Here is a 13,254-nt window from a genome sequence, read left to right as displayed (position 1 = left end):
CCCTATATTGTAGAGTCCTAACCTCTTGCTTAGATAGAGATGCCCTCTAAGCCAACCTAAACTCTATGCCCTCCATGTAAATTCTCAGTATCCTGGAGGCCTCTTGAAAAAATACATATCAAATTCACATACAATAAGTTAGTACTTTTGACTATCTTGAGCCTATGCACATGATTTTTTGTGGGAGTGTTCTTTTATCATGCCTTATCTAGATCTACATCTCTTCTACCTAGATCTCTATCTAGTAGCTCTAAAACACTCTCGATGCCTACATCTCTGCATCTCATCTAATCTACTATGTAGACAACCATAACCTTTATAGGCGTGATCTTGATGTGTATAACATATGCTAGCTATGTTGATATCACAACTAGAGGACTTACACCATTTGTAGCTTCCTGTGGAGCACCCTAACCATAAGAACCTACTCACCTCTACTCCTCTATTACCTCCTATACTTGAGCTAGCCATATATCATCTACATACTTTTGTTATATCACACCCCATACCCTGTGAGCCCTTGCTTGAAGCCATATGAGCTTTTTTTATTGCAAACCACCACTGAATGTAATCATCATTCTTTCATAATATTCGACATTACTACCCCTCGAGGGAGTCTAGGTCGTGTCTCAGTTCTAGTGTGGTTGATCATTTGAAAATACCAGCTAAGCATCATTGGCTTGGTTAGTCTTTACCTAGACAACTACCGGATACTATGTGGGCTCATCGAACAATGTGAATTAGATTTCTTTATGAATTATTTAGGATTTGGAGTGAACTATTTAGCATATTCCCATGTGTTACACACCCATTAGCCACCTTGCTTGTTGTGCCTCATGCCGAGCACACCATGTTTTATGCATTAAATTGTTTCTTTTTGTTTTTTTACACACTGCCATTATGCCAGGTCACCTGCCTCAGCGAGTATGGGTCAAGTACAAGTATGGTAACTTGGTTTGAGTCATGGGTGCATCAGGGATGGATTTTATTCTTTTGTTTGAATCAATGTTTGAAGTCATTAGTCATCTGGTTCAATTTGTAGGTGAACATATGTGATATGCAAAATATGCAGATGAAGTAATTTGTGTTGTATGTTGGTCATTTCAATTTGTCTATAAAGCCATGTGAGATTGCTTTCATAATGTGTTATGGATCTGTTTGTCAAGCATGTTTCTTATCCTCCTCTATTTTGTAATCAGGTTAACCTATTTGATTTATACTGCATAAGCATGTCTACGTCTTTTCATCATTTTTCTCATGTAAGAAAGATTCCATGCCGCATAAGATTACAATAATGGATTCCTAACATCACGTGTCTCATCTGGGTATTTTTCTAGGACACTTTAACTTTTGTCAACTAATGAGTTGTAAACATATCAGTGATGCATGTGTTTCATCTGGGATTATTTTAAAATTTAAAAAATTTGCATTAACATTTTGGCCTTATTAAGTTCGGTATCATCTGTCAGGCAATTTTCTCACTTCGGTAAGACTAAATTCATAGGTTTGTTAGAGGGACCTATGTGTAAGGCATTTCCTCTTTTTATTCTAGCATTCAAGCCACATTATCTTGTTTGATTTTTGGCTTATCCTTATGGATCAATATGTAAGGTATTTTTTGTTAAAGTATGTTTCCTATGTTGTAGTAGAGAGTTAAAAATATATTTGTAATGTTGTTTCCTTGTAGGTTAATTTCTTTTAGATTCAAAATTTCTCCAACTTTTTATAGTGGTCATGAAAATTGAACTCACATATGCTTGTTGGGTGTAGGGAAAAAAGAGTTTCAAGGATGTAAGAGAATGTAGCTGCAGGTATTTTGTCCGAAGTGGTCAAATTAACATGGTCAGTGGTGAATTCCAAGGTAGGCAAGAAATTTTTTAGTCTTTTGCCCGGGGAAGTACTACTTGCTTCACTTGATACTTTTGGTAAGTTTGAATTATACTTTTTATAATTTTGTATTCTTTCATGTTAGTTGTGCAGCCTAGGGAATCTTATGGGTTACAATTTTTATCCTTTCTTTTCATGTGTGGTTGGTGGAAATAGTCCATTATTTCTTTTAATTAATCTGCTGCCCCCCCCCCCCTTCTCTTTGTTGATGTCTTGATCTGTAAAATAGTTTTTTAAATTAAGTAATATGTAGGTCCTAGGAAGAGGTTAAGATCAAGATGAAATATGGTACAAGAATGCAGAACTTGTGTTGGGTCCCTATAATACTAGTGATTACCCTATTACTATTGTAGTTATACCCCTTATTTATATTGTTGTGCCCCTACTACCCCCATGTTGTTATTTATGTGCCCCATAGAATCCCTCTATTGTTATTTTTGTGGCTTTATATTATTATTGTTAGGTCGGCTGGATTATATTGTGACTCCTTAGACTCCTATATATAGAAAGGAGGTTTTGTCATTTGTATCATCCAATAATTGTTCATTTATGTAATGTAAAGGAGGTTGCCCCCTCGAAGAGGCTGAATTCTAAGGCGTTGATCTATCTTTTCTATATTTTCTTGAGCTGGTTTCATAACATTTGGTATCAAAGCTTTGGATTCTAGGGTTTCGCTGCTCCAAACAGGTCATTGTGGCATTTTCGCTATAACTTCTTTTCTGTGACGTTTCAGAAGTCGCAAAAACCCATTTAAGAAGAAATCGCGCTGAACCTTGGGTCCGAATTTTAGAGCTTTTCGCGCGATATTTGCGGAGATATGATCTGAGGAAGTTGGTCTTTTTGCAGACTCCTGAATTACATTCAAAACAGGTGACCTGGGGAAAATCGTCATAACTTTCTCTCTGGGGATCGGATTGAAATTTCGTAAGAAGGTACAGAAAGAGGACGAACTGTAATTTCTTGTATGCGTGTTTCAGATTCAAAGGTTGAAACAGTGACTCGTGGCATGTCATACAAGTTCGCTCTACTGAACTAGTCTATAAGCAAGTCACTGTGGGAGATTTCACATAACTCTTCCTTGGAGAATCCAATTTGGGTCAGACTTGTGGCATTGGAAAGAGGACACAGAGGGCTACTACAGCTCACAAATTCAGAAGTAGATGATTGGAAAGTACAGAGATACATCAAAGGCAATATCGAGCTCGTACAAAGTGAAAAAAGGTGTGTATATTTTCTGAAATTTTTGCTTAAGCTTGGTTTGAAAATTTATTTTGAAGGAATTCAAAGGGCATAGTAGAGAATTATTATCGGTAACTGATGCCCCGAGGAAAGAAAATGCAAACACCTAGTAAGGAACCTGAAAGCTCTAGCATGACTCATGAAGAAGAGGAAGAAATGCAACATGATATATCAAAATTACAAGACCAAGTGCAACAACTGTCCCTTGCACAAAAAGGAACAGAATCTAAGATGGATGGTTTAAATAAAGATGTAGAAGCTAAGATGGATGGTTTAAAGAAAGGTGTAGAAGCTAAGATGAACTGTTTAAAGAAAGGCGTAGAAGCTAAGATGATTGACGTGGAAGCTAAGATGAATGATTTAAAGATAGATTTGAAGACAGACATGGACGAATTGAAGATAAATATGAATAAGTTGCTACAAGAAGTGGTCCCTAAGGGTGAAAGAGTACTAAAGGAAACTCATGATGAGAACAAAAGAAATGTTAATCATGATTCCATAGACGCTAATGTTGGATCGAAGACTCACCATATTCCAAAAATCGATATGAGGAAGTTTGATGGCAAGGATCCCGCCACATGGATATTACAGATGGAGCAATTCTTCGATCTCAATAATGTGCAAAACACACAAAAGGTACGTATGGCAACTGTATATTTGGAACCAAATCAGTTTGTATGGTATCAATGGCTTTGCTCTCGTAAAAAATTTATCACTTGGGCAATTTTTACGGAAGAATTGATAGCACATTATGAAGATACAAAAAGCAACACTTTTTTTAGCCAATTGATAAGTCTCAAACAAAAGGGTTCAGTAATGGAGCACATTGAGGAGTTCCAAAAATTGAACATAAGGGTAAAAGATATTCCAGAGGAGCATAGGATTGATGTGTTCATAGGGTCTTTAAAGGATAATATCCAACATGATGTTCGCCTTTGGGAACCTGATTCATTAGAGAAGGCATTCAGGTTAGCAAGAAAAATGGAAAGCAAAATTATGGCAACCAGGAAGCATACCACTCACAACTATAAAGACGGAAGTGTTGTTGCCCCTAGTCTTCCACAACCTATAAGGTTGACACCACAACAATTGGAAGAAAAAAGAGCAAAAGGGCTTTGTTACAGTTGTGATAGCAAATACACTAAAGGTCATAAGTGTGCTGAGAAGAAATTATTCTACATAGATTGTGAAGAGGAAGAAGAAAAGGAGCAAGAAAGGTCAAAAGAAGAAGATATACTCCAGGAACAAAGCCTAGATGAAGAACAAATAAATCCGACCATATCTTGTAATGCATTGGCGGGAATTACCACTCCTCAAACCATCAAGATAGAAGGACAAATCAAGAAGAAAAAGGTAATAGTGTTGATTGATTCAGGAAGCACCCACAATTTTATTCATTGTAGGGTAGCAAAAGAATTGAATTGCTTCCTATATCCAGCACCAGAGTGTCAAGTGATGATTGCAAATGGAGGAACAATAAATTGCTCTGGAAAGTGCCATAATATCAAGCTATCCATGGGAGAATATGTATTGACTAGCCCAATGCTTTCCATTCCAATGGGAGGTGCTGATGTTGTACTAGGAGTCCAATGGCTACAATCCTTGGGTACAATAGCTTTTAATTTTCAAGAACTTTTCATCAAATTTTCTACGGAAGGAAAGGAAGTTGAATTAAGGGGTATTGCAGGGAAACCAGGAAAGATAATCAGCTCTAATGGTATGACAAAGCTTCTAAAAAAGGAGCAAAGAGGTGTAATTGCACAATTATGTTCGCTAGATGTTTCCACATTGGAATCATCTATTTCTCCAGATCTCCAAAAAGTCCTGGACAATCATTCCAAGGTATTTGAGACTCCCAAAGGTCTCCCACCTATGCGTGATCATGATCATGCTATTCATCTGATTCCAGGAAGTGTTCCTCCAAACATCAGGCTGTACAGATATCCCTATGTCCAAAAAAGTGAAATTGAACGTATGGTTGCAGAAATGGTAAAGGCTGGTATCATGGCGCATGTGTCCGGATTATAGGGAGCTCAACAAGCTCACTATTAAAGATAAGTTCCCCATTCCTGTCATTGATGAATTACTGGATGAATTGCATGGATCAATTTACTTCACCAAGTTGGATCTTCGTTCGAGATATCATCAAATCAGAATGAAGATTGAAGACATTCCAAAAACGGCATTTAGAACTCATGAGGGTCATTATGAATTTTTGGTCATGCCTTTTGGCCTTACCAATGCACCTTCAACATTTCAAGGTTTGATGAATTCAATTTTCAAACCATTCCTTAGAAAATTTGTGTTAGTATTTTTTGATGATATACTAATCTACAGCAAGTCTTGGAAGGATCATGTTGAACATGTTGACAGGGTGCTACAACTATTGGAGGAGAAACAATTATATGCAAAAAGATCCAAATGTTTCTTTGGAGTCCAGGAGGTGGAATATTTGGGTCATATTGTATCTCATGAAGGAGTTAAGGTAGACCCTAGCAAAATTAAAGCCATTAAGGAATGGAAAATCCCCACATCCATAAAGCATCTGCGAGGATTTCTTGGGTTGACAGGGTATTATCGCAAGTTTGTTAAGAATTATGGGAGAATAGCAGCACCTCTAACAACATTATTGAAGAAAGATGCATTTTCATGGACTCCGGAAGCAACAAAGGCCTTTGAACATCTTAAAGAGGCAATGTGCCAAGCACCGGTCTTAGCTACACCGGACTTCACAAAAACCTTTATTGTGGAATGTGATGCTTCAGGAAATGGAATTGGTGTTGTTCTAATGCAAGATGAAAGACCCATTGCTTTTGAAAGTCGTCCAATCAAGGGAAAGTTTTTAAGCAAAGCTATTTATGAGAAGGAAATGTTGGCAATACTCCATGCACTTAAGAAATGGCGACCCTACCTAATGGGAAGACACTTCAAGGTAAAAACGGATCATGATAGCCTTAAATACTTTTTAGAACAAAGATTATCCTCTGAAGAGCAACAAAAGTGGGTCACAAAGATGTTGGGTTATGACTTTGAAATCATCTACAAAAAAGGGAAGCAAAATGTGGTGGCAGATGCACTCTCAAGAAAGGATGAGGATGTGGAAGCATTGTTGTGCACCATTTCTATTATCCAACCAGATTGGATAAACGAAGCAAGGGAGGAATGGAAGAATGATGAAGAAGTGTGGGCACTTATTCGAAAGCTACAACAAGATTCCAGTACTTCTGATACATTTAGCTGGAAAAATGATTCGTTATGGTACAAAGATCGCTTATACCTCTGTAAGAATTCCCAGCTAAAACAAAAGATTCTTATGGAATTGCACACTTCTCCCTTAGGAGGGCACTCAGGATTTTTAAAAACTTACCACAGGGTTAAGAAGGAATTTTTTTGGGATGGCCTTAAATCAGATATTCAAAAGTTTGTGGCGGAATGTTTGGTTTGCCAAAAAATAAAGTTGAAACAATTAAGACACCAGGTCTATTACAACCTTTATCCATTCCAAGCCAACGTTGGGAGGAGGTTTCAATGGATTTTATCACAGGTTTACCCAAGTCTGAGGGAAAGAGTGTCATCATGGTGGTAGTTGACAGACTTACCAAGTATGCACACTTTTGTGCATTATCACATCCATTTAAAGCCAGTACAGTTTCTACTGCATTTATGGAAACAATTCAAAAGCTACATGGAAACCCAAAGATTATTGTAAGTGACAGAGATCCCATTTTCACTGGAAATTTTTGGACAGAATTATTTTCTTGTCTTGGTACTCAGTTAGCTCATAGCTCATCTTATCATCCTCAATCTGATGGGCAAACTGAGATAGTAAACAAATGTTTGGAAGGATATCTTCGTTGCTTTGTATCTGATAAACAGACACAATGGGTCAAATGGTTGCCTCTGGCTGAATGGTGGTATAACACTTCCTTCCATACAGCAACAAAAATGACCCCATTTATGGCACTTTATGGGTATCAACCACCATCCATCACATCATATTTAAGAGAAAATTCTAAGGTTCAGGCAGTGGAACATCACATCGAACATCAACAACAAGTCCTCCAACTCTTAAAGGATAACCTCGTGTTGGCACAAAATAGAATGAAACAACAGGCAGATCAACATCGCAGTGAAAAAAGTTTTGATGTAGGTGATTGGGTATTCCTACGGCTACAACCATATAAGCAAATGTCCCTAAAGCAAGCTAAGAAGGATAATAAATTATCACCAAAGTATTATGGTCCATACAAGGTGTTGCAAAAGATTGGTACTATGGCATACAAATTGGAGCTTCCTGCAGCTTCTCGATTGCACCCAGTTTTCCATGTTTCATGTTTAAAGAAGGTTATAGGCGACAAGCTCCCAGTTCAAACAATATTGCCAGAACTTGACGAGGAAGGAAAAATTATATTGGAACCGGAAGCAGTCACAGAAACAAGAACTCGACAGCTACGAAATCGATCAATTTCAGAGTATCTTATCAAGTGGAAGAACTTATCCGCTGAAGATTCCACATGGGAGGATGAGAATTTTATGCAGAAGTATCCAGAACTACTCAAGCGTTGAGGACAACACTTTTTTGAAGGAGAGGGGCATGTTGGGTCCCTATAATACTAGTGATTACCCCATTACTATTGTAGTTATACCCCTTATTTATATTGTTGTGCCCCTATTACCCCCATGTTGTTATTTATGTGCCCCATAGAATCCCTCTATTGTTATTTTTGTGGCTTTATATTATTATTGTTAGGTCGGCTGGATTATATTGTGACTCCTTAGACTCCTATATATAGAAAGGAGGTTTTGTCATTTGTATCATCCAAGAATTGTTCATTTATGTAATGTAAAGGAGGTTGCCCCCTCGAAAAGGCTAGATTCTAAAGCGTTGATCTATCTTTTCCATCTTTTCGTGCGCTGGTTTCATAACAACTTGGGGCTAAAAAAATGCTTACATTTCAATCTATAGTATGATGAGTTGCTTTTAATATCAATGTGAGACTCTTCTTTGACATTTCCATTGTAAGCTATTCAGATCATTTTATAGATTTAATCCTTCGTACGTGTAGATTATGTAGCAATTTGGTTTGTTATTCTAAGAATGCAATTTATGGGGAGCTTGAACTTAAGGAGATGGTGTGACACTTTAAAATGGAAATAAAATGACATGTTGTTATGGGTACTTCAACTAGGGCTTGTTCCTTACAACTTGTAAAAATTTTACCTAGGATGAAAACCACCTAAGTCTTTAGTTTAGATTTATTAAAATTTAGTCTGAGTTAATTTAGAGATAAAATAAACTTTGTGTTACACAAATAGTTCTATCCATTTGCAGATGTAATGGAAGTAGCCATTAGATGGTAAAAGAAATCTGGAGCATAGTAAATATGACTTTCTTTGCACTATGTTTTCTTTGGTGGTAATGAAATTAATGAACTAATAAAGTTTGAAGAAGGCTAAGATATTAAGTGTTAGCTAAAGTGACTTTGGGTACTATTTTGTAAATTTCACTTGTCATCAGTTGTTGGAGGAAAATCAAGCCTGGAAGAAGATTGATGAGGCATGTATTTTTGGTAGTTTATAACTTTATATGGCACTGATTCTCCAAGCATGAGTAAAGAGAATGATAAGCTACAAATCACAGATCTTGAAATATGCAAGCAATGCAAATTTTTATGCTTGGGAACTGTCTGGTACTATTTTCCATGCAACTGACATCTTTTGAAGTGTTTTTGACCAATTATGTCATGCAATTGAAAGGAGTCTATAACACCTTGAATTTGTTGAGTACTTTGAATTCAATCATGGCATAAGGATTGCCAAGGGGCATCCCTCTCTGCTGCTCATACTAACTATTTATCGTCTTGATCTCTTATGTTAGGAAATTTCAATCCCCTTTGATCATTTGGCAAGATGCAAATATCCCAAGCCACTAGAGGAACTCCTTTGACTTTCTTGTGTTTGCACCAAATAAAACTTCTAATTCAAAGGACCTTCGCTAGCATTTTATAGGTTGCTTGAGAAGGGAAAGGACAAAAACAATTCTAGGGACTTTCTCTAGTATTTTATAGGTTGATTTAGAAGAGAAAAGATGAAGAAGAACATATTTTCCCATTGCATGTACTCTATTAGTCACTGCAACCTTACCGAGAAAACAAAAGATCGATCTACATCCAAGATTGAAGCATTTCTTCAACTGGAACATTATCCACTTCCTATGATTAACAAGAGAGAGTTATGTAGAAAAGGGGATGCCCAAATAATTAATGATCCCTCCAGAATATATAATATTTTATTTATGATTCAACCAATTAAGGGGTTCATCTTCACCAAGAAGGAAAATCAATATTTCATCCTCAGCAAAAGCCACTCTTAACAACTTTTGCTATGTGTCCATGCAAATACTAATACCTTCCACAAAATTCTTAGTCAATTCAACAGTTAAAGCCAAGTCATCTATAGAATGAACATTGAGAAGTTGGTTGTCGTTACAAAAAGAGATTCCTTTTGATTTTCCCTTGTACTTTAGTAGCCTCAAATAACTAACCTAGAGAATCTACTATAATCACATACTAATAAGGAACAGAGGGAAACCTAGCTAAATAAAATGCTACGAGTATTCTAAATAGTTAAGGTTATATAGTTTTACTTTCAAGAGGAAAATATATGAAAATTTAAGTCTAAATTTCATGTCACAGGCAAACTCGCAGTGTGTGAAGGATACAGAGAGGATCATACTTCTATCAGAACATTTATAATATTTGAAGTAGGTTTGACATTTTTTTATCTATATGGTGGGATTGTTGGATCTGGTTTCAAGATATTCAACCGAGCTGACCTGGATAGATTAAAAAAGGCACAAACAATAGAACCACTTTCAGTTAGTGTAAACCCATTTTCAAAGTCCACTGTGGAACAACAACAATAATCTCAGCCTTTTCAATCACAGGTTGCTCAAACTTAGTTACAACACCAGCAACAACATGGAGTGCCAATGACTGTAGCTCCTGAACCTACTCTAACATCAACAGGTGTGCATCAAGCCACTAGAATAGGGGGTGGGCATTCAAATTGGCAACCATCATACTGGGTTGTGGAGCCTAAACTAGTTGTCTTTCGTTTAGAGGTTGTGAAGGATAATGAAGTATTAGATCAGATCAATTTGGATAAGCAGAGACACATATTTGGGAGACAGGTTGTTACTTGTGATTTTGTGTTGGACCATCCATCCGTCTCTTGAAAACATGTTGTTGTTGTGCAACATAGAAATGGCAAGTTTGCATCTTCCACCAGAGAAGATTACTTGGTAGCTACCTAAAATTTAATTGATTCTATCTGAAGATCGAAACTACAACTCACTAAGAAGGAACAATATGGTTTTTGTTTAAGGCCTAGTTTGGTCAGAGTCATTTGTAACTTGTTGGACTATCCATTGTACCCCTTAGTAGTGGATTGGTTACCAGCCCAATATAATATTCTTTGCCAAGAAACTTCACTCTTATTTTCAAGCTTTGGGTATATTATGCTTATTATAAGTGGGTATGCACAGTTTTTATCCTATACTCTTGTGGCCTTCAATATGGCACTAGGGTGCTCTAAAAGTGCTTCCTTTGGTTTGCTCTAAAATGTGTACTTTTTTGTTTCTCTTTGTGAATTCTTTTTTATTGGAGATTTCCTTTAGTATATGTATTTTCTTCATCCTCCTGCAGTGCATCTTTTTCTATTCATGGGATGGGCCACCTGTTTCTTTGTTCTCTCATGTAATTTGGAGCCATGCAATTAATACAACCCATATTTCTTCTGTTTAGAAAATAAGTGGGTTTGTTGCAATCTTAAATTTGTATCGAAGAATTGGTTATATGTGCAACATCTATGTCATTGATCTGGGATCAGTGCATGGTACTTTTGTTGCAAATGAGCGTGTGACAAAGGATAACCCTGTAGAACTTGAAATAGGGCAGTCTTTGCATTTTGTTGCATCATACAAAGGTTATATCTTGAGAAAAAATACAGCTGCCCTTTTGGCTATGCAACAATTGCCTCCATAATTCACCCTTTCAGATCCTCTAGATCCTTTAGATGAGGACGCAGTTGTGGAATATAATACTATCTCGAACCGCTTTGGGGCAAGCAAAATAGACTTGGTACCAAATACCATTAAGGATTTAGGGGCACTTTCTATAATTGGTAAAGATGAGGAGTCCCAATTTGAAAGGGTTTCCAAGTGACTACAGAATGCAAGAGTGTCTTTTAGGGATCAACATGGTGGAGAGTTAGTGGAGGTAGTTGGAATATCAGATGGTGCAGATTTTAGCACTGAGCTTGGGCCCATCGGGGTAAAGGAAAGTAGCCTTGTTGGAAAATATGAGTCTCTTGTGCAGGTTACAGTGATAAGGTAGTCTTTTTGGAAAATACAAGTCTCTTGTGCAAGTTAGAGTGATAAGGTAGTCTTGTTGGAAAATACGAGTCTCTTGTGCAAGTTATAGTGACACCTAAAGGCTAGGACTGGGCTATGACAAAGGAAGAGAGTGATGCACCAAAAGGGGTCACTCAAAAGTTACAACAATATTTGAACACAGTCAAGTCCCCAATGAAAAGTGGGTTCTATGGAGATATTTATGGGGATTCCTTCGCTGGTCAAGTTGGTGCCTCATGGGAAAATGTTCCAAAAACAAAACAGTGGTAGTTCAGAGCAAGCTGCTTCAAATGTGACAATATAAATTCCTTCTAATGACATGACTAAGATCGACCAGAAAAACTCTATAAGCAATAGGATGACGAAATTCCTATTCAAAATCTAATGCACTCTTCAATGATGATGATTTATTTGGAGACTCAATGGAGGATGGTGCTTCAAGATGAGTCTAGCTATTTAACTTTGCATTGACGTATAATTCACAATTTCAAGTAATTTGAGGTTGAAGTATAATTCACAATTTCAAGGAATTTGAGGTCAGAATTCCACTTGTTGCAAAATGATTGTTTTTTTTGTATGACCCGACATTATTCAAAATGCAGATAAATTTTACAGTGGGTTTATTGTTGATTCTTGAATAACATGTGATTTTTGCAGCAAGTGTTTCTTCAACACAAAGTCTCAACAAAGTAATTCTTTGTTTTCATTGGTTTTTACATTCTAGCGCCTTTATCGTCATTTATGATGTTTACAGAGTTTGTGGTTGTATAATGCACAAACGGGGGCCTCCTACAAAATTATTATTTTCTCCTGGTTATTATTCCATAACAAAAACCTTACATGGGAGAATCTACAAAAAATAAAATGGTCAGGGCTGGGAATATGCCTAATATGCAAAGCGGAGGGGGAAAATAACTGTCACATGTTCCTAGAATGCAGTTTCACCCTTCAGTTATGGAGGAACCTTGCAACCTATTTTGGCTTCAGTTTTGTGCTACATTCCTCTCTGAAAGAATCACTTGAATGGTGGAGCACTCAGAAAGCAACATGGAGACCCATTCCACAAATTCTTTTTTGGTCAATCTGGAAGTGGAGGAACAAGTATTTGTTCCAAAATAGAAAGGAAGATTTTAAGACAGTCTTTGAGAAAGTCATTTCTCTTTATAACTCTCTTCCTCCCAAGATATTTCTACAGAAAAATAAAAAAACCAGGGATTCTAAAAATGTCCAAATGAGCTTCCCTAGAGCCTTTTTTGATGGGGCAACGCAAAACAGCATGTGTGCATGTGGTATCTTCATTTCCATGAATGAAGATCAGCATTTTTCCATTTACCGGAGTGATGGGAAAGGAACAAACAATAAATCTAAAGCAATGGCCCTCTCTGGACTCTTATATTTGAGCTCTTTCCTTGATATCCAGCGTCTTCAGATCTATGGTGATTCTAAAATTATAATTGATCATGTCACAAGTAAATTTTCCACAAAAAATTATTCACTAACAGGTTGGATGAACAGAATTGATTTTTTTTTGAAGAGGAAAAAGGACTACTCCATACAACATGTGGACAAATCACATAATACTCATGCTGACAATCTGTCAAAGAAAGGGCTCCTAATCCAACCTAGAAAATGGAAAATGGATATACAATTGGGTGCTAACACATACCAGATCGAAGATTTTTCCCTTCCGGGTACATAAACTATCTTGCTGCTTA

At 36.9% G+C, this 13,254-nt stretch overlaps 1 pseudogene; it reads left to right on the top strand.

Moving 5' to 3' along the window:
• Positions 1-926: 926 nt before the first annotated feature.
• On the top strand, positions 927-11,985 carry LOC149171031 (protein phosphatase 1 regulatory inhibitor subunit PPP1R8 homolog; annotated as a pseudogene).
• Positions 11,986-13,254: the final 1,269 nt, after the last annotated feature.

Source organism: Pinus tabuliformis, chromosome 4_2 (assembly GCF_031772625.1).
Source record: "Pinus tabuliformis cultivar Carrire ecotype Pingquan chromosome 4_2, CPIR1, whole genome shotgun sequence".
Taxonomy (NCBI): domain Eukaryota; kingdom Viridiplantae; phylum Streptophyta; class Pinopsida; order Pinales; family Pinaceae; genus Pinus; species Pinus tabuliformis.
Note: the sequence above shows the minus strand (reverse complement) of the source record. Positions and strands in the feature narration are given on the sequence as shown.